The sequence below is a fragment of the Lepidochelys olivacea genome (genome assembly GCF_965140295.1).
Source record: "Lepidochelys olivacea isolate rLepOli2 genome assembly, chromosome: 3".
Classification (NCBI taxonomy): domain Eukaryota; kingdom Metazoa; phylum Chordata; order Testudines; family Cheloniidae; genus Lepidochelys; species Lepidochelys olivacea.
The window spans coordinates 11212635-11237386 of record NC_140413.1 but is presented as its reverse complement, the minus strand read 5'-3'; the positions used below and the strand labels follow the sequence as shown (position 1 = coordinate 11237386).

Sequence of the window (24752 nt, the reverse complement as noted above, 5' to 3'; positions counted from 1 at the left end):
TTTAAAAAAAAATATACTATCTATGTGTAGTTTCTCTGATTTGCCATTGTAAAAAATAAACAAAAAACCCCATCAGACATCAATTGTCTTTAAACTCCCACCTGGGGGTACTTTATTGAGAAACATAGCTATGGAAGTCATTGCAAGATATACACAATTGGGCTTGTTGAAACATATTTTGAGTAAGCTGAGACAGAACCAGAGATTTTATTTTTTACAAAATACATCACCGTCCAGTCATTTTGCAGCGCTAATTTATTAGAACACAGTTTTAAAATCTCAAGAAAAGATAAACTCTTGCTGTGGTGAAGTAAGAAAAACATGCAGGGATAGCCACAGGTATCAGAGCTAGGGCTGAGGCGATTTTCTAATTGTCAGTTGTGAAACACAGTATTGGTGACTTTTTTCTCTAAATCTTTCATAATTCTTCTAGGAAAGAACACATAGTCCAGCTCCACCAAGCAGAAGGTGAGCCAATGTTCACCCTGTCGGTTGTGTAGGTGTGTGTTGACCACCAAACCTTGGGTCTCTAAAATAGCCTGCCACCTTGAAGCCAGTCACAAGGGGAGACATCTAAGAAATTAATAAATTATCTTTCATATTAGGGTCTGCTGTAATTTCCACTAAAGGCATAGCAAAACCAAGGACAAGTATTTTAGGTAGCTGCCTCAAGAACAGGTTCTCCTGGTTACTGACGCTGCTGCCTGTGGAGATGCTAAACACTTTCATCTCCACACAGTCCATGGGATATTTAGCATTAGCAATAAGCAGGGCTTCTAGTTGCCCCAGGCAGAAACCTAGGGCCAACTGTACTTTTTTCACAAAAAGGGATGCTGATATAACCTGTTTTTTTAAAGCCTGGGGTTGCATTGCCCATTAAGCAGAAGCAGATGCGTCTCAGTTTAATTTTCACATCCATACCATTTCAACAGAAGTTTTCCTTGAACAAACAGGTTCCAATGTAGATGACTCAGCAGCTCTGTCTTCCTTCTCTGGGTCATCAGATTTGCCCACCACACAAACACTTGATTCTCACCATCGAGCGCCATTGCTTTGTGTTGTCCAGGAGAGTCTTTATAACACAGACCAGCTGAAAATTGAGCGGTAAGGATGCCTGTAGCAAAGAGATTAACAGGAGGGAGGGCCTCACACATCCTGGTGGCCAGAACCAGGAAGTCCATGCCCAACGTGCCGGAAGCAGAGGGGCCGGACAGGAACAGGAAATGTAACAGGCAGGCCCTGTAGCTTAGTTGTGCTGGAGCCACCGGGGGAGGCAGACGCATCCAGCCTGCTGATGGAGCCAGAGCCCGCAGGAGACTTCCACTGCCCTGAGGATACACTCAAGCTGCCAGACCTGCCAGACACGCCTGATGCTGAGGAGCTTCTGGGATGACCACTGGCAATGTACTCTGGGGAGACAAAAGTGATGGTGATAAATTTGTTCCTTCCTCAGATGGGGATGCAGAGTCAAAGGGCTACTGAAAAGTCCCCCACAAACTGGTTTTCCACAATATCTATGTATATGTAAGCAGGGGAATAGTCCCGCTATTGTGGGGAACTTTCCTGGCTTCTGCACTACCTCAGTGAAGTGGGCTAGCGAAAGGATCTGAGTCCTCGCTCCCACTTCCTTTACCCAGTGGCCTCCCTGCCCTTGAGGGCTCCCCTTCCACTCTCCTGTCTCATCGGTAAACATTTGTTCATAACTGTTTTCCAAAGCTCTTTTGGTTTTATCTGGTCTCATGTGATCACCTTTTCTAAAAGGGGCAACAGCCTGCTTTATTTTAAACCTGTCTCCACAAACCATTTTCCATGCCTTCAGAGAATCTGAGGGGTTAACATCAGCGGGTCTTGAATGTGTTGCTCTGTTACAGCTTTGGTTGTAACTCTTTGTTTGTTTGAAACTCAAGTGATGTAATGAAAGGTCTTGTGGGATGTAAAATATCCCCTGCTTTGACTTCATTCTTGGCAACAAACTGGTAATCATGTCGCTTAAACAATTTGTTTAAATCTTCTTTTCCCCAATTGGTTTGTAATTTTTGAGGCACACAACCTTCCTTGAAAATAGCTCTGAAGGCCTTGGATACGTTAGCACCCTCCTATCTTTAGGGCCTAAGGCCCAGGCATATTTAAATAGAATGTCTATTGCTGTTAAGATATCATTAAAAGCATTGTTGTGTTTGGAGAATTGCAACATATCCACTAAATCTGCCTGCTATTGTCCATCCACATCTGAAAAAACACTTGCTTCTTTTCAAGTGTGTTCGTGTTGGTTTGTGTAAAGTATAAGCATCCTGGTGTGAAAGTCAAGGAGTTCCCTGTCTTCTATTCAAAGAATTATTATGTTTATCAGCCACTTGAAAAAGAGGATTCACCTCCCCAAACTTCCCAATTTCCCTGGGGATATAATATAGTTTCTGTGACAGAGTCACCTGTGTAGATATGACTGTTAGTTGCAATGCCTTTTACTAACATGAGTACAGAGGGGACACATTCACAATGACACATTTATACAAAAACAAGTTTATTACTCACATAGTTTAACAGACCCTTTTCCAGTTGCCCGTGGAAAACGGAGGCCAGGACTCCAACCGTGATGGGTTCCAAGCTAGTTCATTTGTCCATTTTGTTCTTCTCTGATCTGTGTCTCAGAGTGAGAAAAAACAACTGATGCAGGATTGATTTACCCCCACTGGAATATCCATATGTAGCTTCTCAAAAGGATTCAAGTAAGGCATTGTTGATCTGTTGAGAAATTTTTAGAAAAGAAGCAGCTGTAAGTCCTCTGGTTTTAGATTTACTCACTCCCAATTAGATTCCTACCCCATCATTGAGCCCAGTTTTCATCATCTAGTTACTCGAGTAACATCTTCTCCGTTCACCTTGTCCATTGGTGAGTCAGAAGAGGATTGGACACTTTCCTTCATGGGAGTAGATGACAAATAGCCATCACTCTCATCAGAGTGCCTCAAGAGTGGTCGGGTCTCAAGGTCAGATTCCAGTGCATCTATCAATGGCCTGGTCCAAAGGCCTCCTCTTAAGAACTGGGACTGATAGAGTGCTTTCTCTGCAGGTGACCAAGCAGCCTTGGAGCTCAAATGAATTCCAAAGTTCTCATGGGGGTTGTGAAAGAGCCATGTTTCCTCTCAACATTTCCACAATTTCTGAAAATCACGTTCTTGAAACAAGACAGCCTCATCCATGCAGCTATGTGGGGCAGTGCTGTCAACTATCAAACCATCAAGCTCCAGAGATCCAGGGCTCCAGCCTAGACCTTCATGCTATCCCTGTTCTGATTGGTACACATTTTCCTTCCAGGACGTGAAACCCATACCAGTTGGGAGAGGGTGGTGGGAGGAGTTCTTAGAGGGGTCACATGATCCTCTTCCAGTTGGGTCACCCTACCCTGGAACTTGCCCTGATTGGTCAAACTCACATTTAGGATGGTCTGAAACCCAGTCAAGCTGTTACAGTGTGGTGGGAGTTCTTAGCAGGGTTATGTGCCACCTCTTACTTCTGGTCACATGTAATACCCTCCGCGAGTGGAGCTTATGGTGGCAGTTTGGCAGGGTACCATGGGGATGGGGTCAACATTCAATATACAGTAGACTTCCAGACTACTGCCCTTCCACCTTGACTGTGAACCATTGATGATTGCTCTCTGAACATCGTTTTCCAACCAGTTGTGCACCCACTTTACAGTAGGTGCTCACAAATTGATTGATTGATTATTTGCTTCATTATCTTTCCAGGTACTGAAGTGAAACTAACTGGTCTATAATTCCCTGGGTTGTCCTTATTTCCTTTTTTGTAGATAAGTACAATAAGTGCCCTATTCCAGTCCACTGGGATATCTCCCGTCCTCCACGAGTTCTCAAAGATAATCGCTGTTGCTAAATTGTATACTCAATTGCTTACCATCCTTTGGTTCATTACAAAATATATTCAAGAGGCCAAATAACCAGTTAGTCAGATTTATTAATATGGTACAGGAAAAGGGTTCTATACAATACTAATCTTCGATTAGCCGTCCCATGTAGCAATGTTATATTCACCTTATGCAGAAGGTGTTTTCCCCACAGTTAAACCTCTAAAGCCATCTTTTCATACCCAACTTGTTTACCAGTAAAAGGTACTGTAAACATCATTTGAAACTGGATTCAACTAATTAGCTGTTATCTTGTTTTTTCTGGTACCATGGTGTGCCCCTTATCTTTGTTCTGAACCCATCAGGCATTCCAGATCATGATACACCCTTATGCTTGTTTTGGGTATATCCACTCCAGGTACCGGTCTGTGAAGATACTCCCTTAGCTTGCATTAAGACATAGGAAAACGTATCTTGATTTTGACAAGTTTCCTATCTGCTTATGCCGACTCTTTACTTCAGCAAATGCAAAGAATTATATGATATTTACTATAATCCTGTTTATTTATGCTATCGGCCAATTTAGCCTGTGTAAATGTTAGAATATTTTTTGCGTATTGTTGGTGCTTAATGCATATTAATATATATAGTGTGTGGATAATACATATTATTAATATGATGATGAGCATATATCAGTCAAAATTGCTAATGGCTCAGAGATCTCTTCAGCCAGTTCCTTAAGTATTCTAAAGGGTATTTCACCAGGCCCTACTGAACTGAAGTCTAACTTGTCTAAATAATTCTCAACCCGTTCTTTCCCTATTTTAGTCTCAGATTCTATCCCATTAACATTGATGTTCACTATGTTAATGGGTCGATAAATCCTAACCTTTTCAGTGAAAACTGAAACAAAAAGGGCATTTAACACTTTGGCTATTGTGGTGTTTTCTTCCCTTTCCCTCCTCGCTGAGTAATGGGCCTTCCATGTCCTTGATTTTCCTCTTGCTTCTAATGTATCTGTAAAATGTTTTCTTGTTATCTTTTATGTTCTTAGCTATAGTAGAAAAGGATGTTGAGAAATCAGCCCTTGTATCAGAGGCCCGGTGTAAGGCCTGAGGCCTGTACTAAAGTAGTGATCAAGCCTTGCTAATATAAAGCAAAGTTAGCAAGAGACAGGCTGTGAGCAGAAGTCAGGCTCTGCCTGAGTCCAGGATCACAGAACCTGTCAATAACAGGGCTGATATTGCAAAAACACACACATTCCTGAGAAGTGCTAGGCTTGGTTTGCAATAAACCTGACTGAGTGCCTGTGCTATTAATGGGTCTCTAGTTACTGGGCAGTACAATCGGAGCCTGCTGTATGGGCTATCTGACCACAGCCAGTGCAACACGCAGAGAAAACACATACGCAGCTGTCAAGGCTAATTTTCCACTCTGGCACTTCAAGTGCAGAAGGTGGAGGCTCGCGAGTATTCTAAAAATTAATACTGGCCACTCCAGGTTTGTATTAAACTCCCAAAGTTACAGCTTTTCTCTGACCTTGGATGGATAGATGCTGCCATCACCCAAGTGCAGAACCCCTTTGAGAGCCCAGGAAGGCGCACTTGGGAATTCCTTCCTGTGGGGTACCCTCAAGCCCTTCCCCCCGCACCCTTCAGGGAAGAGCTAATAAATAAAAAAAAGGGAAACCAGCTGTTGCCACCAGCTAATTAAACAACATGTGCACAAACCTCTTAAGATACAAAAATCCAATTCTGTTCCTAACAAAGGTACATTTTATTAATAAAAAAAAGAAAGAAAATACACCTGGGAACTTAGGCTATTCCTAGATTTTAAAAGAGTAATTGCAAGGATTGTGCACCAAGAATAGCTTTCTTGTGGTACAGCTTAAAGGTTACAAGCAAAACAAAAGCACCTGGGGTTAGCACAGAGGAGTCCACAAGCCATAAAGAAATAAAGAGAAAAACCTAATTGCATCTTCCTAGACATTCCCTGATCTACTTACATATCTGGGGCTTCAAATGAGTAGTTTCTAGGTATGATACCGAGGATTTTTCATACCTGGCCCCAAGCTTCTTACACCATAGTTGTTGCCCTGTTCGCTTCTCCCCGGCAGAACAAAACAGACAGCCAAATGGGGAGTCTTTGTTTCAATTTTAAAAAGTTCTAGCCTTCCTATTGGCTTTTTTGGCCAGGTGCCCCTCCCTTCCTTTTACCTATGCATAGCACTGAGACTCTTTAACCCTTTACAGGTAGAGCAATTAGAGAACATCTACTAAGAGAGATTTTATAGCTACTGGCTGGCTGGGTGCCCATAAAAGGGAGCTACCCTCCTCCCTTCATTTATCACAGCAGCCAACCTCTGATGACACTAGTTTAATCTTGTTTTGTACCTTAGACTTTCTAATTTTGTCCCTTCGTGCTTGTGTTGATATATATATAAATTCTTCCTTTGTAATTTGACCTAGTTTACACTTTTTGTGTGACTCTTTTTTTGAATTTCAAGTCATTAAAGTTCTTCTGGTTAAGCCACGGTGGTCTCTTACCATGCTTCCTATCTTCCCTATGCATTGGGATAATTTGCTCTTGCACCCTTAATAATGTCTGACCAATGGTGGTCAGAAAATAACGTCTGCCATTGGATTACACTGACAAAATTTAGAAGTGAGGGCTATAAACTGAACATTTCATCACAGACTTAACTAAGTAGAGGGTGCCTCTTCCCATGATTGTCTTCATTGCCCTGCTATAGAAGTCCAGCAGGCTGCACTGTGCTGGTTCCTACTCCAAGGCTGATATTTCATGAGGAGGAGCAGCTGTCTTCAGCCACCTTGGTCTAATGATTAGCACACAGCACGCAGAGCCAGGAGGTAACTAAAGGGCACATTAGAAAGGTAGATAAATTTCACCTTCTCAACTCCTCCTCTATTGAGGAGACCCTGATCTCTCCCTTCCCCAGATGTACAGAACTTCTCAACCCCCACATCAAACTGGGCACACTTGTCACTATGAGGAAATGGGGCTGGAGGTGGGAGGAGTTGGGCAGCGGGAAGTGGTTGAGTCCTGTCTTAATAGGCAGGGAGGGCTTGATGGTTGGGGAGGTGGGAGTCAGGGGCTTGGCTGTCCATGTGAGGATGACTCAGGTGTGTTTTAAGGCTGTAGGTGTGTCAGCTGGAAATCAGGTAATTGAGATTTTATTTTCACTGCTAACCAAGCTGCCTTGTTTACCCTGATGTAACTGATGCATGAGAGCTGTCCCAAGGTCAAACACAGTGAAGACAAGGTACTTTAGTTCTACTGCAAGGTAAAGTTGGCAAAGTCAGCCCTGTACCCTCTCCTGTTGTTGACCTGATGAATTTACCTCACAGTAGAATTAACGAGCACTGTCTTCAATGTGTTTTCACTTTGAAATAGCTCATGCCGGTTAGTCACCCCACGGTGAGAAAAAACACTTTTAGCAGTAAAGGTTATCCCTTACTTTCATCTCATGTGTCTCACACTGATTTGAGGATTATGCAGCATCATCAGTGAATCCCAGCCTGTGCCAAACACAGTGGTTACAGTTACCTAATAACTGCATTGTTCTTTCGTGAGTTTGTTCTGTGGGCCTGTCCCAAGGTCCTCCCAACCTGCAGCTTCTTCTGCTCAAGGACAGATTTCTATGCAACAACAGAATCCTTTTTTACAGGTGGGGAACGGGGGCCCAGAGAGATGAAGTGACTTGCCCCAGGTCACACAAAGAATGGGTGGCAGAGCTCGGAACTTAGCCGTGACTTTCTCAGTTCCAGTCTAGTCAGTAAACCATCAAACCATCCTCCTGGGCTGTGTTTTACTTTCTGGCAATTACAGTCCATTAAGTCCAACTTCTACCCTACCAAATCAAAGAGTAAAAGAAGAGTGCCAGTGGAGAGGCTAATGGAGCCATGGGCAGGTTATGATAGAATTATACACTTGTGGCTGAGCAGCACACGATAAATGTAATGTGTTTGAATTTCTCCAGAGAATTTAGTCCAATCAAAGGGACATTGTTCATTGACTTCAATGGGCTCTGAACCAGGCTGTAGGGCATCACAGGCAAGCATCACAGGCCAAGCATCACAGGCATCTCTCTAGATAGGACTTTAAAGTAAGAGTGATTAAGTGAATTATCTGAGATGTGACTTTTGCAGTTGCCAGACATGGAGGAGGAGGCTCTCAGTAGCCAGATAATAACAGTCCCACTCGCTGTCTCACTCAGCCAGATATTTTCATTTCAGGGACTGATACTTTAACCAAAACAGCCTGTTTTATACAGATTCTGAAGGTTTGGTTTCTACTTGGTAAAACTGCTGGGGGCCAGTCAAAGTGACCATTTTTTCTAGTGAAGATTTGTAATGTCCAGCCACAATTTGGACTTTGGAATTATTGCAAATTTGGCTCTGGAAAATTCCATGGTCTTTGTGCAAAACATCTTGTGCCATCCCAGATGGTGTAAGATACGTTAGGCCACAGCGGTTTGTGAAAAACTTCTTGGGACATACAACGAACATTTATTGGTTTAGCTCCTGTCAGAAACTTACTTCTGCAGGCCACTTCCCATTGCCTCCCTGTGTTGTGTTCCTTGGCCAACCTGATATGACTCTGTGTCCTTCTCCACATGGCAGTTTCTTTGTCAGCACTTTGATCTGTTGCATAAAGGTCAATTTTGAAGTAAGGAGAGTTTACTTATGTAAAAGTCTTTTAGAATTCTGGAATCATAGAAATGCAGGGCTGACAGGGACCTCAAAGGGAGATCAAGTCCAGCCCCCTGTTCTGAGGCTGAATCAAGTAAACCTGGACCATACCTGACAGGTGTTCACCCAACCTGTTCTTAAAAACCTCTAATGATGGGGATTCCACAACCTCCTTTGGAAACCTATTCCAGAGTTAAATTACTCTTAGAGTTAGAAAGTTTTCTTAATATCTAACCTAAACCCCCCTTGCTGAAAATTATGTCCATTTCTTCTTTTCCTACCTTCAGTAAAGCTAAGAAACAGTTGATCACCATCCTCTTTATAACAGCCCTTTACATATTTGAAGATTGTTATCAGGTCCCCCTTCAGTCTTCTTCCAAAACATGCCCAGTTATCTTCACCTTTCCTCATAGGTCAGTGTAATGGGGCACATACCATGCCGCTCCTGTTTGGCCCCTCTCCCCCGAGACTCAGGGACACTTCAGGCTGGTGCAACACCCGTGATCTTTATTTGTGATCAAGCCCCCACCACCAGTTTCCAACTATATACAGGGTTTTTACAACAGCTTGGCCTACCACAGGCCTGGCCAGCAACAGATTAGGAGGCTCCCGGCTCCCATGTGAGTCTGAGCCTGATCTTCCCCTCCTGGTCTCTGCCCCCCGCTCTTGCTCTCACTTCCTCCCAGCCTTATAACTCCTGCTAATGAGTTGGCAGGTGTGGTCTGTTACCAAGTAAGTGTCAGGCTATCTACCCACCCCCAATCAAATCCCCCTGATTGGGACTGGAGTGGCAGGAGCTAATTAAGGCCTCTCTAGAAGCACCCTGCTAAACACCTCCCCCCTCAAACTACCACTGGGGCGGGGCTGGTCTGGCCCCTTTTCCTCCTACCCGGGAGGCTGCTCTGGGGAGGCCCACTGATGCCCTCTGTGTGGGGTTGGTCCATCCCCCTGCCACAAAAGGCTCACTGGGTCAGGGGCAGACTGCCCCACAGGTCTACTGCTACCCACAGATCCTCACACCAGTTGCTGCATCGCGGTCACCCTCTTGGCTGCTCCCACTTTTTTGTCAGCATGGGAGCCAGGTGGGCCTGTACCTTGTCCCGGCTGCCCGGGCCCACAAGTTCAGATACCCAACCCAAGGGAGTCCAGCTTTCCCTGCCTGGAGGCTCCATCTTCAGGCATTCCTTGGGGCCCTCCCCTCTCTCGTCCTCGGGCCCCTTCCCCTGGGGTTCTATAATGGGAGACTCCTTCGGTCCCTCATCCTCTACGTCTCTCCCATCTTCACTCTGGCTCTGTCGTCTAGGGTCTTTCTCCCCTGTCTTCTGGGGACCTGGGTCCTCTCCCTCCCTGGGGATGCCAGGTATAGGGGTCTCCCCTCCAGTTCTCGAGGCTCCCCTCCCTTCTTGCCAGGGGGTCCCCTCCCATGGCCTCCTTTCCCCTTTGGGATGGGACCACAATCAGTCCTCAGTACAATGGGGTACAGCAACCCCTCTACCACCCCCACTTGTTGCTAGGTAAACCGGCCCTTGATCTCCAGAGGCACCTGAGATATGGGGCAGGGTCTCCAATCCCCGTGGATCCACTTGAGCACCTTTCTCGCCCCGGGAATAAACCACTAGGGCTTCACCAGCCCTCTCGGAATGAGGGAGCAAGACAAGGCCATGTCCACTAAGCTCCTCTGGGGCTTCCTCCCCACCCACTCCATTTCTGGGCAATCTCTGCATTTATGTCCCGGCCACCCACATCGCCAGCAGACCAACTGTCCCAGGCGACTAGGGGCTCCCTTGTTCTCCTCCTTTCTTTTCTCTGGGCTTCTCCTGGGGTGTGGAGGGATTCTCAGGGTTTCTTCCCCTAGTCCAGGTCCCGGACTGTCTGATCCTCCTTTCGAGGAACATCTGCCTCTGTGTATTCCTCGGTGAATTTGACAGTGGCCTCTACAGTATTTGGCTGGTATTTGACAGCGAGCTGTACCGCCTGATTGGGGCTGGAGTAGCAGGAGCTAATTAAGGTCTCTCGCAGCACCTTGCCACAGTCAGGTTTTCTAAACCTTTGATCATTTTTATTGCTCTCCTCTGGACTCTCTCCAATTTGGCCACATCTTTCCTTAAGTGTGGCTCCCAGAATTGGACACAGCACGCCAGATGGGGTTTCATTAGTGCCGGGCAGAGCAGGATAATTACCTCCCGCGTCTTACATACAATACTTGTGTTAATACACGAGAGAGTTTAGTAAACTTTTTTTACAACGGCATCACCTTCTTGACTCATATTCAGTTTGTACTCCACTAGGCCCTAGATCCTTTTCAGCAGTACCACCACTTAGCCAGTTATTCTCTGTTTTACAATTGTATATTTGATTTTACATTCCCAAGTCCAGTACTTTGCACTAGTCTTTATTGAATTCCATTGTATTTTATTCAGAGCAATTCTTCATTTTAGCGAGATCCTTTTATATTCTAATCCCATCCTCCAAAGTGTTTGCAACCCCTCCCAGCTTGGTGTCATCTGCAAATGTTATAAGCATACTCTCCACTCCATTATCCAAGTCATTAAGGAAATTATTGAATTGTACCTGACCCAGGACTGACCCCTATGGGACCCCACTAAATACACCCTCCCAGTTTGACAGCAAATGTATTCTTTGCATCTGATCTTTCAACCACCTGTGCACCCACCGTATAGTAATGTCATCTAGACCACATTTCCCTAGTTAGCTCATGAGAATCTTTTGCCAGACTGTCAAAAGCCTTACTAAAATCAAGACAGATCATGTCTTAACTAGAACCACAAGTACTTTGTTCCCCTGCCTTACAGGGACGTTGTGGGATAGGGTGTACCTGTATATCAATAGCAGTATAGCAACTTGTGTGTTTAAATGAGCCACTAAGAATAGAGCACATAAATCACATTTTGGATATACCTCAAACTATACACCTGAGACAACACATCTGTGATCATGTAGAGTCACAAGAAACATGATAGTTGGGTTTTTTTTCCCCCTTACATTTTTGTGTCTCCACACAAACATAGTACTGCTAGAATTATACTACTCTAATTGCTGGTCTAGTTAAGCAGAGTAACCGCATAGTGAGGCCACAGTTTAATTAGGATAAATGTGCTTATTAGAGATGGTCAGAAATTTTCCGATAAAACTTGGTTGGAAACACCATTACTGGGGATGCAAAGAACCTTATGATCTGGAGAAATCCAAACAGGGGCCTTTGATCACCCAGAACGAGACTGATTTCCCCACTTATAATAAAATCTAGTTGTTGTGAAAACACAAAACTAACAAGTGCACGTTTCTCATGGTGGAAGGGGTGGGGGCCTGCTATTGTCCTTCTCATTGGAAACGCATTTGATTTTTTTTAAGGAAAGGACATTAAAAATAAAAACATTAATCCCTATTGAATGTTAAATTCACACATGAGTGATTAGGCCACTGTTAGAGAGCTTATTCCTTCACTCTCCCACTTCCCTGGTCCTTCTCGCATGAACAGAGAGCAACAATACCCAAAGTCCGAAGGTGCAAACAATTTGATGTTTATTGGGGTGAACTTCCAGCAAGTTAAATCCAAGTTCCTTTTTCCTTATTTTCGAATCCCTACTTACTCCCTAAAAGAAAAGGAGTACTTGTGGCACCTTAGAGACTAACCAATTTATTTGAGCATGAGCTTTCGTGAGCTACAGCTCACTTCATCGGATGCATACCATGGAAACTGCAGCAGACTTTATATATACACAGAGAATATGAAACAATACCTCCTCCCACCCCACTGTCCTGCTGGTAATAGCTTATCTAAAGTGATCATCAGGTGGGCCATTTTGTTACTCTGAAACCTGTACTTACTCCCTGTTTGCCCCTAATTTATATAGTAATATTCTTAGCTATACCACAACCAATCATTCTACTGAAATTTAATTAACCAATCCTAACATATTGTAACATGATTAGCTAACCAATTATATCCCACCACCTTAATTAGTTTACACCCAGCAAAATTAATTATACAGCAGACAGAAACAATTACAGAACCAGGCAGAGATTATACAGACAAACAATAGCAAAGTGGGAACTATAATGACAAAACAATACAGAAGTGAGGATTTCACAACTACATCTATAAAGACATAAGGGTTTCCCAGCTGTGTCTATTGATAAGTGAGTTCTTACCTGACAGAAAACTATCAACCTAAATTTCCTTTTACATCTTCTAGGCTCTTCCCTTTCTCTGGAGGTGATAGATCGGATCACCTTCCTAACAGCCCCAGATTGACTAGTTTGCAATGTGAGGATGTGACCGGTCGCTTCCCAGCTTATGGCTGCCTCTGCTGCTTAGCCAAAGGCCTTGGCCTAAGAACAGGGCCTCAGACTGTCACAGCGAGAGAAGGCCCTTACACAGATTCTTTCTTGTATACCTCTATTACTAGCTAAATGATAAACATATACCTACATTCTTAGAGTATAGGCCTTTACAGACAGGCCTGAATATCTATATCCTAACACTCCACCCCCTTTTTTTCTTTTGGGATCCTCCTGCCCAGGTATCCCTGGAAAAGCATAGGACATATGGCGACACACTTTCTGATAGGGCCAGGCATCAAGGTGGAAGGTGTCGATGCTCCATCTGTCCCACTGCCCCCTGTGTAGTACCATGCCCTGCACCTTCTCTTGTACAGGCATACTACACCTATTCCAATTAGTGCTCCAGACTTCCCAGTATAGTGGGCCTGAGAAGGTTGGGTCCGGGTTGTCTAGTACACGGGGTGGGGGGCTTACTACATTACTTATAGGTTATAATTAGTGGCTGTTCTCTAGGGGGTTATGCCCCCCTTGATCGTTTCCATATGCAATGTAACACACATATAGTTAACAATACACCAGCTGCTATGATAATCCACGGCAACACCAAGAGTCCTGACTACTGCAGTATGGTCCAACATCTTGGCCACCACCAAAAACACTGCTTCCCCATTTTAACAAAACTGTGTGGTCAGCCTAGCTAGCAACTGTTCCTGTTTCTTAATTCAACCCTCCCATGAAAATCAGAAGCAGCATCTGTAATCTGATGTGTTTTAAATGTCTAAGCCTAAATCATGCCAAGGATTCTGGCCTATTCATAGATGCATATCACATTATTATTAGTAGTAAACTCTATATTTTCTCATTAATAATCACATCTCACAAGTACCTGTGTTTCGCAAGTTCCACTCTGAATATACCTGGTAAATACCTATCTCATGGTTCAAAGTCTGTTGAAGTCAATGGACAATGTCCCTTTGACTGGAATCAATTCTCCAGAGAAATTGAAACACATCACATTTATCTTGTGCTGCTCAGCCACTAAGTACATAATTCTATTTAAAAAGAAAAGAAAAGAAAAGAAAGTGAAGTGTGCCTGGCAAAACTAGTTCTCACCAAACCCGTGGGGGGAAAGATCTCAGGAGAAGACTCTATTTCAATAGACACATCTATTTGGCCTAGGTAATGAACAGACAACCCTGCTTTGCCAAAGTGATCAATTTTGGCCATGTAATCCTTCTGCCAAGTAATGTAAGCAGGAACAAAGGCCGGGGCCAATATCTAGGGGTTCCTCTTAACAACACAAAACAGAGCCGGCTTGAGATCCCGCCGACTAATCTAGGAAAAATGACACCACCCCCCCACAGGGTGCCTCTGAGAGGCAATACTTCCCCACTTGCGAGCACTGAGTGTCTATAACGAAAGAAAACTTTTACTAAAGAAGAAAACACAACATTGATTTAGGAAGACTCTGCAACAAGGATTTGAATGTACACAACCAATAAGTAAAACACCCACCCTACAGTATCTTGAGCAGTGTCCCTTTTCTCAGTTTCCCACCTTGTGGTGTGAAAGCCCAAGGAACGAATGTCTCTTTAACATGCCAATCCCTTTTCCTTTCCACTGCCCCCCACTCTCAGTTTTTTGTCTGAGATCAGTAATGTCCCCAGAGTCCAGGTGTGTGTTTATCTTCCACCCCTGAGGAGAGAGGGTGGTTGAGTGATGCCTCCACCTCTGAACATGAGTGTCTCTGCAGTCACCATCACTGCCACTTCTCTCCACAACATTATATTCTGAGGTTCCACCACTTAGCTCAAGTCTCTGTGTTTTCACTGGCTAACAGAGAACCCTCTTCAGCTGTGTCATAAATATAAAGGGAAGGGTAACCCCCTTTCTGTGTACAGTGCAAAACAATCTCTCCTGGCCAGAGGCAAAACCCTTTCACCTAAAAAGGGACCCAAAATGACCAATGAGGGGACAAGATACTTTCAAATCTGGAGGGGGAGGAACAAAGGGTCTGTCTGTCTGTGTGATGCTTTTGCCGGGAACAGATCAGGAATGCAGCCTTACTTACTAACTAACAGGAGTTGTAATCTAGCTAGAAATGCATTAGATTTCCTTTTCTGAACACAAATCTTTCAGGGCTTTCAAGGCCCTCCTATGCTCTTTGCTCACCCATTGCAACTGCCCTATGACCAAGTGGCTGTGTATGGCCAGCTTGTTGGGAAGACAATGGTGTTGGGACAGAAATGTCTCCATGCTAATTCTTTAAGTGAGCAATCTGTGCTTCAAGGTCTGCAGTTGGTGAACACACCTAGCAAGCAAAGGAATTCATGTGAGCAGGAAGTTTCAGTTTTCAACCTTCTAAGAAAAAGGTGTGGGCGGAAAGAACCCCATCCTGATGAAGGGAAGAATGAGTGTCCAGCCTTGAAACTGGTAGCAGCTAAGAATCTAAAAGCTAAGGTCTATGGTGATGCAAATTACTTGGCTGGCAGGGAGAAGAAGGACTTGCTAATGGCTGTTAGCACAGAGAGCACACCCAATCAGCCAGTGAATTCTGTTAAGCAAGAGAAATCAGGGTTTGATCCTTCAGGACGGGAAGGAAAGAGAGACCTTAATTTTGCAAAGGAAAGCCATAGGCTAACCCTAAAAGGCCCAAACCCCCAGTGGTACTGAGCCAAAGGTGTGGCATGACAAAAATTATTGTAAATGGACACTTGCAATGAATTTGTTGTTATTGCTAATGGTAATTCTTGTAACTAATGTGTTGCTATTACCAAAAACTGTAAAAATGTACAGTGTTCCTAATCTTTTGGAAGACTTGGCCAATCATGTGAAGCTAGCCAAGAGGGTGGGAATGGTCACCCGTAGCCAGGCCAAGCAAGCTGTCACACCTAGCTCTGTTCCGGAAACTTCTACCAGGACCCGGTCAGGGGTGATGGAACCGGACCCCATGCCAACGTCTGCAACAGCAGTAGTGGATCCAGTCCCAGAAACCCAGACAGAGCCAGTCCCAGAACCAGAACCGGTGGAACAACCAGCCATTAAACAAAACGAAATCTAACACAATTCTAGCTAGATTACTTACTAACTTAACAGGGGTTGTAAGGCTGCATTCCTGATCTGTTCCCAGCAAAAGCATCACACAGACAGACAGACCCTTTGTTCCTCCCCTCCAGATTTGAAAGTATCTTGTCCCCTCATTGGTCATTTTGGGTCAGGTGCCAGCGAGGTTATCTTAGCTTCTTAACCCTTTACAGGTGAAAGGGTTTTGCCTCTGGCCAGAAGGAATTTTATAGCACTGTATATAGAAAAGTGGTTACCCTTCCCTTTACATTTATGACAAACTGTCTTTCCTGCACTACTTGTGGCCAAAATGCTATCTCCATATTTCTTCTAACATCCAGTCCCCTAAAATTAGCTTATCAGCAAATTCAGATCTAGTAACCACTGAGGAAGAACCAGGACACTTAAAAGGGCTATTCACCTCTGTCATTAAACAGGTGGGGGCTGGGGTGGGGGAGGGAAAGAGTCACATGTTTTGTAGGACTCCTTAAACTAACCCATCTTTCCCAGAAAGGAACACCTGTCTCTAAATCCTCTCTAGCACTTACTCAGCTTTGGCATCACTGCCCACTACTTAGCAAGTGATGTTCAAGTTAGGGTAACCCTCTCATTTAGAGCTTGCTAAGTACAGTTCTGCTTCCCTTTACTAACACACTATAGATAAAAGCATTTCATTACCCTTCCATTCAACACTAAAGTTAATTTTAACCCCAAACAGCCAAAATTGTTCACTTTGGCAATACAGATCTATGTGTTGAGTCCCTAGGCAGAATCATGTGTTTATGCAGATACAGTCTATTCCTGGGGTCTTTTCCAACAGTCTGTCACTAGGCGTCAGAGGAGAGTTCATTCAGACCCTGCATACAGTTGGTTTGGGTGAAAACTCATGCTAGCGTAGAATGCAGGGGTAATGAAATCTTGTTATCCTTATTGCATAAATAAAGGGCAGCAGAACCGTTCTTAGCATGACCTAGTTGAATGGGTCACAGTGACCTCACTCACTAAGGAGGGGGAGTGATGCCAAATCTATGGAAAAGTCAGGAGGACCTGGGACAGTTGTTTCTGTTGGATAGTACGGACTCTGCATAAAGAGTGCTAGGTACGAATGGATCCTTTTCTCCCCAGTGTTTAAAGACAGAGTTGAAAAGATTCAATTCAATTATTTCTTCTCAGTGATTACTAGAGATGAAATCATTTATGAGCGGATCGAGAGAGGGAGCCTTAGATATAACACAGGGACAGTGTTGTGCTGTGAGAGAAGGCAGAGCCTGCAGTAGTAGGAAGGCTCCAGGCTACCCAGTGAAATTGCTAAGATCTGGGGCATGCGGTGGACCCTTAGGATGCAGCAGCAAAATCTTTGCTCAGATAACAGTAGCAGAGAGCTCCAAGTGGCAGCAAGGACAGCCGCAGCAAGAAAGACATTACTTAACCCCTCATTAGCGTGAACCCAAGTGACTGCACCCCTTGAATTCTGGGACTTGTAGTCCAGCAATCATGGGAGGTGTAGGCTACTAAAAAAGGCTGCTGGGTATGAAGGGCCTGCTCTCCTCAGTCCGAACAGAGTTGGTAGGACCCGCTGGGAATCTCTCTGGAAAAGAGAGCAGGGAAAGGCAGGAGGGATGTGATGATCTTAAGAACTACGACGAAGACTGAACCCTGCGTGATTGACCAAAAGCCTTATCCAGCGCCACCCTAAAGACTCCCTGAAATTAACCTTGGCCATTGGACCACACCTCAGAAATGTCACACAGATTGGGGGATTATTATTTAAATCTACCCTTTAGGTGTGGAAGATTGTGAAGGGGGGGGTGAGGGATGTGAGAGACACACATGCTTTGTGGTCAGTACAAGGGGGATGTTAACAAAAGAGCTGGCCAAATTCCCTGTGCTCTTCCCTCCTTCTTTCCTTTTCTCTCCTTTACCCTCCTCCCTTCCTCCCCCACCCTCCTGCCCTACTCACCCCGGCACCACCTCAGGTTAGGGGGCACAACAGGCTGTTTTCTTTCCAGGTGCCCCCCTTTCCCTGCAACAATCTGTCCCTTCAGTGACTCCGCCCTCCAGCCAGGTCTCACATTCAAGTCCATGCTTTCAGGGTATAGGCGAAGAGTTCAACAATGGGGTAGCCTTCTGGATTAGGCATGGGACCCCAGGCTTCCCCCTTTGGGTTGAGATGACTCCTGCCTGGACCCTACAATCTTTTATCTTATCACAGCCTTAACTAGGCAGAGGCTGTAGTCTTGCAATGATTCTCTCTGTTTTATTGCCACTAACGTGCAGCAGACTGTGCTTGTCATGCAGCAGATTCCCCAGAAGAGAGTGCAGTGTGTTTGTCTCCCCGGTATCAGTCTGCACAGAAAGTATAGACAACAATTAGAAAAAAAAATTAAAAATTGGGGACCAGCGGAAGTAGATAGCAATGTGCAGAAATTAGAAGTAATAAACTGAATAAATATAAGTGAAGCTCAAGAGATCAGGGAAGACTCCATGGTGGCAGGGCCAAGTAGAACAAGGAGGTTTTATATAAGTATTTCAGGAACAAAAGAGATTCTAACACTGGTACAGGCCCATGGAGATGGTAAAATAATAATAATGATACAGAAAGGGCAGAAGTGTTCAATAAATATTGCAGCTCTGTATCTGGAAAGAAGCACAATGTTGTACATATATCACCTGTAAGAGTGTCCTGGACAGAAGTGCCACAGAACAGGTGTGACAGTGACTGTCTTGATCACCAAATAGAAGCAGAGACCTCCAGAGTGACATGCAGGAGTCTCCATAGACTGAGGTACGAAGTCGGCTCCTGGCGGGGAGAGGGATGTGAGAGACACACATGCTCTGTGGGTCAGCACAAGGGGGATGTTAACAAAAGAGCTGGCCAAATTCCCTGTGCTCTTCCCTCCTTCTTTAATTTTCTCTCCTTTACGCTCCTCTCTGCCTCCCTTCCTCCCCCACCCTCCTGCCCTACTCTCCTGTCTCCCCCTGTCCTTTCTCTCCCTGAACACTTCTCCTTTCAGTCTTCATCTTAACCCCTTCTTTTTTTCTTACCTATTCGCTCTCTTCCATGCCCCATCTTTTCTCTCCTCCCCTAGCTTCTCCCTCATTTCCTCACCCCTCTTCTTGCTGGCCTCATCCCTAATTCCAGAAATCCTCCCAAATTGAAGTTCCCACAGCCATAACGTTAGTTAGTTAGCAGGTGATTAACTAACACAGCACTACAGAGGACACACACTATTCATTTGGGTAACTAGTGTGTCTGGTTAAAGGGAATTTGGATTACTGGAATTATCCTGGAAATTTATTTTAACTCAGGTAGTTTTAAAATTACCACATTTTCATTTGGATAAATAAATCACATGAATTACTGCTACTTATCCATTAAAATTGGCAGGAAGGCGTGTTGTCCAGCATAGCTTCACTGGAGCCTTGAGTGGTTTCTGAAGATAGCTAGAAAGGTCATTCAGTTAGTTCATTGACTCAAGGGGTTATGACAGCTGTGTTCTTCTCCTTCTAGATCTCAAAGGCAACTCCCTAGACAGTACTTTAAAGGAAGAGTTATTAGGGGGATTATCTGAATTTATTATGTGATTTTAGCAGTTGCCAGCAGACAAGGGGGGCTCTCAGTATCCAGATGATAACAGCCCAACTTGCTGTCTCTCTCAGCCAGATATTTTTGCTTCAGTGACTGACAGTTTGACCAAAACAGCCTGTTTTATACAGATTCTGAATGCTTGGTTTCTACTTGGAAAACTGTGGGGGGCCAATCAGAAAGTGACCCATGGTTCTAGGGAAGATTTGAAATGTCCAACTTCAATTTGAACGTTGGAATTATTGCAACTTTGTCTTGGGGAAATTCCATCATCTTTGTGCAAAACATCTTGAGCCATCCCAGTTTGCATAGGACACATTAGGACACAAGGGTTTGTGCAAAACATCTTGGGACATATAACAAACATGTATTGGTTTAGCTCTGGTCAGCAACTTACTTCTGCAGGCCACTTCCCATTGCCCTCCCTGTGTTGTGTTCCTTGGCCAATGTGATATGACTCTATGTCCTTCCCCATGAGGCTGTTTCTGCCACAGAGAGTTCAATTTTGAAGTCAGGAGAGATTCTTTATTTAAAGTCTTTTAGAATCATGGAAATGTAGGGATGAAAAGGACCTCAATCAGAAAATGACCCATGGTTCTAGTGAGGATTTGAAATGTCCAACCTCAATTTGAACGTTGGAATTGTTGCAACTTTGTCTCTGGGAAATTCCATCATCTTTGTGCAAAATATCTTGTGCCATCCCAGTTTGCATAGTACATGTTAAGCCACAGTGGCTTGTGCAAAACATCTTGGGACATATAATGAACATTTACTGGTTTAGCTCTGGTCAGCAATTTACTTCTGCAGGCTACTTCTCGTTCGCTTGCCCGTCTTATGTTCCTTGGTCAACTTGATATGACTCTGTGTTCGCCCCACCTGTTCTTACAAATCTCTAATGACGGGGATTCCACAACCTCCCTTGGAAGCCTATTCCAGAATTTAATTTAGAGAGTTTTCCTAATATCTAACCTAACCCCCCCTTGCTGCAAATTAAGCCCATTACTTCTTGTCCTACCTTCAGTGGACCTAGAAAACAGTTGATCACCATCCTCTTTAAAACACCCCTTTACATATTTGAAGACTGTTATTAGGTTTCTCCCTCAGTATTCTTTCCAAAGGACTAAACATGCCCAAGTATCTTCACCTTTCCTCCCAAGTCAGGTTTTCTAAAGGTTTGATCGTTTTTGTTGCTCTCCTGTGGACTCTCTCCAATTTGGCCACATCTTTCCTTAAGTGTGGCACCCAGAATTGGACACAGCACTCCAGCTGTGGCCCTGCTAGTGCTGGGCAGAGCAGGAAAATTACCTCCGATGTCATACATACGATACGTGTGCTAATACACCGCAGAGTTATATAAACTTTTTTTTACAACTGCATCACATTGTTGACTCATGTTCCATTTGTAATCCACTATAGGCCCTAGATCCTTTTCAGCAGTACAACCACCTAGCCAGTTATTCCCCATTTTACAGTTGGGCATTTAATTTTGCCTTCCTAAGTGAAGTAATTTGCACTAGTCTTTATTGAATTCCATTATATTTTATCAAGAGCAATTCTTCATTTTAGCAAGGTCCTTTTATATTCTAATCTCATCCCCCAAAGTGTTTGCAACCCCTTTCAGTTTGATGTCATGTGCAAATTTTATAAGCACAGAAACATTGTACTGCTAGAACTAAGCTGCTCTAATTACCATAAAGTAAAGCAGTGTAACCCTATAGTGGGGCCACTGTTCTACTGGGGAAAAGGTGCTTATTAGAGATGGTCAGAAATTTTCTGATGAAAATTGGTTGGAAACACCATTACTGGGGATGCAAAGAACCTTGTGATCTGGAAAATCCAAACAGGAGCCTTTGATCACCCAGAACGAGACTGATTTCCCCACTTACAATAAAATCTAGTTGTTGTGAAAACACAAAACTAACAAGTGCACGTTTGTCATGGTGGAAGGGGTGCAGGCCTGCTATTGTCCTTCTCATTGGAAATCCATTTTTTTTAAAGGAAAGGACATTAAAAAATAAAAACATTAATCCCTATTGAATGTTAAATCCACATATGAGTGATTAGGCCACCATGGTCAATGCAACTGGTTTGTATTTCTACACGCTCACATGGACAGATCAGTATTTATTTTGTACCACTGCTACTAATCCATCTCATTTGTTGTTTTTAAGGGAAACAAGTTCTCTCACAGCTTGATTTATAACCCCATCGCATTGCTCCATGGTACTGTTTTCATGGCATACAAATGGAAAAGAAATAAAACAAAATTATCTTGCTGGAAGGTTGCAATGTAACGCTACTTGTTAGAATTCAGAACAATAATGCAAAAGAACTCCAAAAGAGATGGAGACAAAGCAGGCTGCTCCCTAAAACAGAGAGGCTCAACTCACTCCACCTTACTTTAGGCTTTTCCTCTGAAGACTGACTGCCAACAACACAGGTTGCACAGTTGCCTCAGAGCCCCATAGCCTGCAAGAGGGATCAGGATACCCCTTCCAAACTTGAAGTGTTAGTTTGTATTTTTAACAGTTTTCCATACACCACATGTGGCAGCCAGATTTCCAGTCTTATCATTATAATAAAGAAATAAAGGAAAACACCAAGGGGTGTCTGTGCTGGGCCCTTTGCACTGTATGCCCCCTCTATACTGCTCATTGCTTTGCTGTCAGCACCTCCTCCACACAGCCCTCCCACTTCTCTTCCACATTGGTATCTCTAGAGCTCTGAGGGCAACACTCTCCATACAGTGCCTACATCCTAGCTCTGCCCCTTTCACCCCCTCAACACCTGGGACTTATTCCCTCCAAAAAAAGCCTTTATGTAACCCCACCTGGAAACTCTGCAGCACCCAGATCTCCTTTCCAATGCCAGACACTCTGCAACAGGTTCTCCTATTACCAAGCCCAGGGGAAATATGGGCTTTCCATGTTTTCAGAGGAAGTGCCCTCCCTCCCAATAAACCCACCAGGCACATCCCCTTCACCACTTCCTATCCCACCTCTCTCTTCTATGCCTGGTCAGGAAATTGCATAAGGACTAGGTCTGTGCCAACAGCTCCCATCAGTATCTGGTCTCCCAATTCTAATGCCTGGCTCCTATTTCCCTCTTCAGAAAGATCCTTCCCCCCCAACACACACACTTCAAAGCCCTGATTCCCCAATATATTCCCCCCCAAAAGGGCTCAGCTCAGTCTGGTGGCCCCCAAATCCCTTCTGTGTGCCTCCGAGTCCCCCCCAGTCTCACCTCATAAGTCCCAGTTTCCTGGATCGCCCCATGTAACTCTGTCCCCTCTTGAGCATAAAGCTTATGCTCTAATAAATTGGTTAGTCTCTAAGGTGCCACAAGTACTCCTTTTCTTTCTGTCCCCTCTAATTTCCACACCATGTGCCTGACCCCCCACATCCCACCACATGTCCCTTTCCTCTTCATCCCACCGCTCCTTCTTCTCCTTCAGCGCCCCCCATCTGCCTCTAACTCCCAATCCCCAGACCCCAAATCTCCCCTGCCTCTCACCTCAGGGTCTTTTCAGAGGGGCCCCAATGGCCTCTCCCTCCCTTCTCTCTCCAGGCTGCTAGGCAACCCCCATCTCCACTCTTCAGCAGGCTCCCAAGGGTGGGTGCTGCCCTCCTAATCCACAGAGCGGCTGACGGATTTTCAGGGGGAAGGACAGGGCCCAAGCCTACCTGAAGGCTCAGCTGTGCTGGAGCCAGCTCTGCAGATTTGCGGGAAGCTCTATCAACTATAGTCATGTTCAGATCCCGGCTTTGTCATGGCAAAGACTGTCAAAATCATTTTAGAGGGACCTTTGTCCCCTTGCTCTCTACGACATACAAAGGCTAAGGGAAAACCAGGCAGGCCCCACTGCATTCCACAGAACTGTGTTTATTACTAGGTACAAAAACACGAGGCCTGGCTTCCCATGGAGACTACTGCTCAAACAATTTTGATGGCTGCATGAGTAGGAAACATGGAGGCCAACTGGAGGGACCCCAATGGTTTAAAAGGATAATACTCAATTCTTATACACCACATGATGCCCCCCACACACACATACATTCATGACGCAGAGTATCCTCAATATTATGAAGAAAAGGAATACTTGTGGCACCTTAGAGACTAACCAATTTATTTGAGCATAAGCTTTCGTGAGCTACAGCTCACTTCATCGGATGCATGCAGTGGAAAATACAGTGGGTAGATTTATATACACAGAGAACATGAAACAATGGGTGTTACCATACACACTGTAACAAGAGTGATCAGGTAAGGTGAGCTATTACCAGCAGGAGAGCGGAGCGGGACTGGGGTGGGAACCTTTTGTAGTTGTAACCCTTCTGCCAGGCCGAGTTGATAGCAGCAAGGGCCGGGTTCAGTATACAGAGATTCCCTCTCATCAAAGCAAATGCAAAACTGGCTCGAGCCCCCACCCAGTGACCTGGGAAAATCTCACACACACCCCTGGGCACATCAAAGAGGCAATACTTCCCCTCTCGCAAGCACAGAGTCTCGGTGTAGCAGAGAATCTTTAATAACATGAGGTAAACGACATCAGCATTAAATTGGGAGAACACCACAACTAGGGTTCATCAACCAAACCATGAGCAAAGATCCACCCCAGCAAATTGGGCCATGTCCTTTCCCTCAGGTTCTTGAGTCCAGCAACCCAAAAATCACCCAAAGTCCAAAAAGTCCAACAACCCAAAAGTCCAGCCCCAGAATTCAAAAGTTCGTCTGCAGAGTGTTACTCCCCAGTCTGGGTGAAAGTGTGTGTGTGGGGAGGGGCAGGAAGAGGTAAGGGGCACCTTACGTGATCTGAAGCTGACTGTCCCGCAGCTCCATAGCGCTTCACACCGCTCTGCTCCACCAGCCGTCCCACCAACCGCTCTGCAAGCAGCTCCCGCCATCCCACAAACTGCTCCGCCAACTGTCCCACAAACTGCTCTGCTCCAAAACAGATCTTCAGGCTCCCCACTACTTAACACAGCTCCCAGTGATTTCAGCTTGTAGTAGTGGGAGCTTCAGTACTGGTGCACTATAACGCCAAAGTGAATTCAGCTCAGGCACCTGTAGCTAGACTCCTAATAGACCCAAAATTAGCTCTGATGTTCCACAGTAGAGAGAGACAGAAGTGCAATTGATGTTTCAGGCCCTCACAAGGGGGTGGGCTCACACCACCAAACACTAAGTCCTGCCTCCAGTCTCTGTCCACTCACAGAGTTTT

At 44.7% G+C, this 24752-nt stretch overlaps 1 long non-coding RNA gene across 1 annotated transcript; it reads right to left on the bottom strand.

The window, feature by feature from the left end:
• Positions 1–138: 138 nt before the first annotated feature.
• On the bottom strand, positions 139–22445 carry LOC311517809. Its single transcript, XR_014710803.1, has 3 exons — positions 22362–22445; positions 2533–2742; positions 139–1409 (listed from the first exon to the last, which is right to left on the bottom strand). It is a non-coding gene; the product is annotated as an uncharacterized lncRNA (long non-coding RNA).
• Between the last annotated feature and the right edge of the window lie 2307 nt (positions 22446–24752).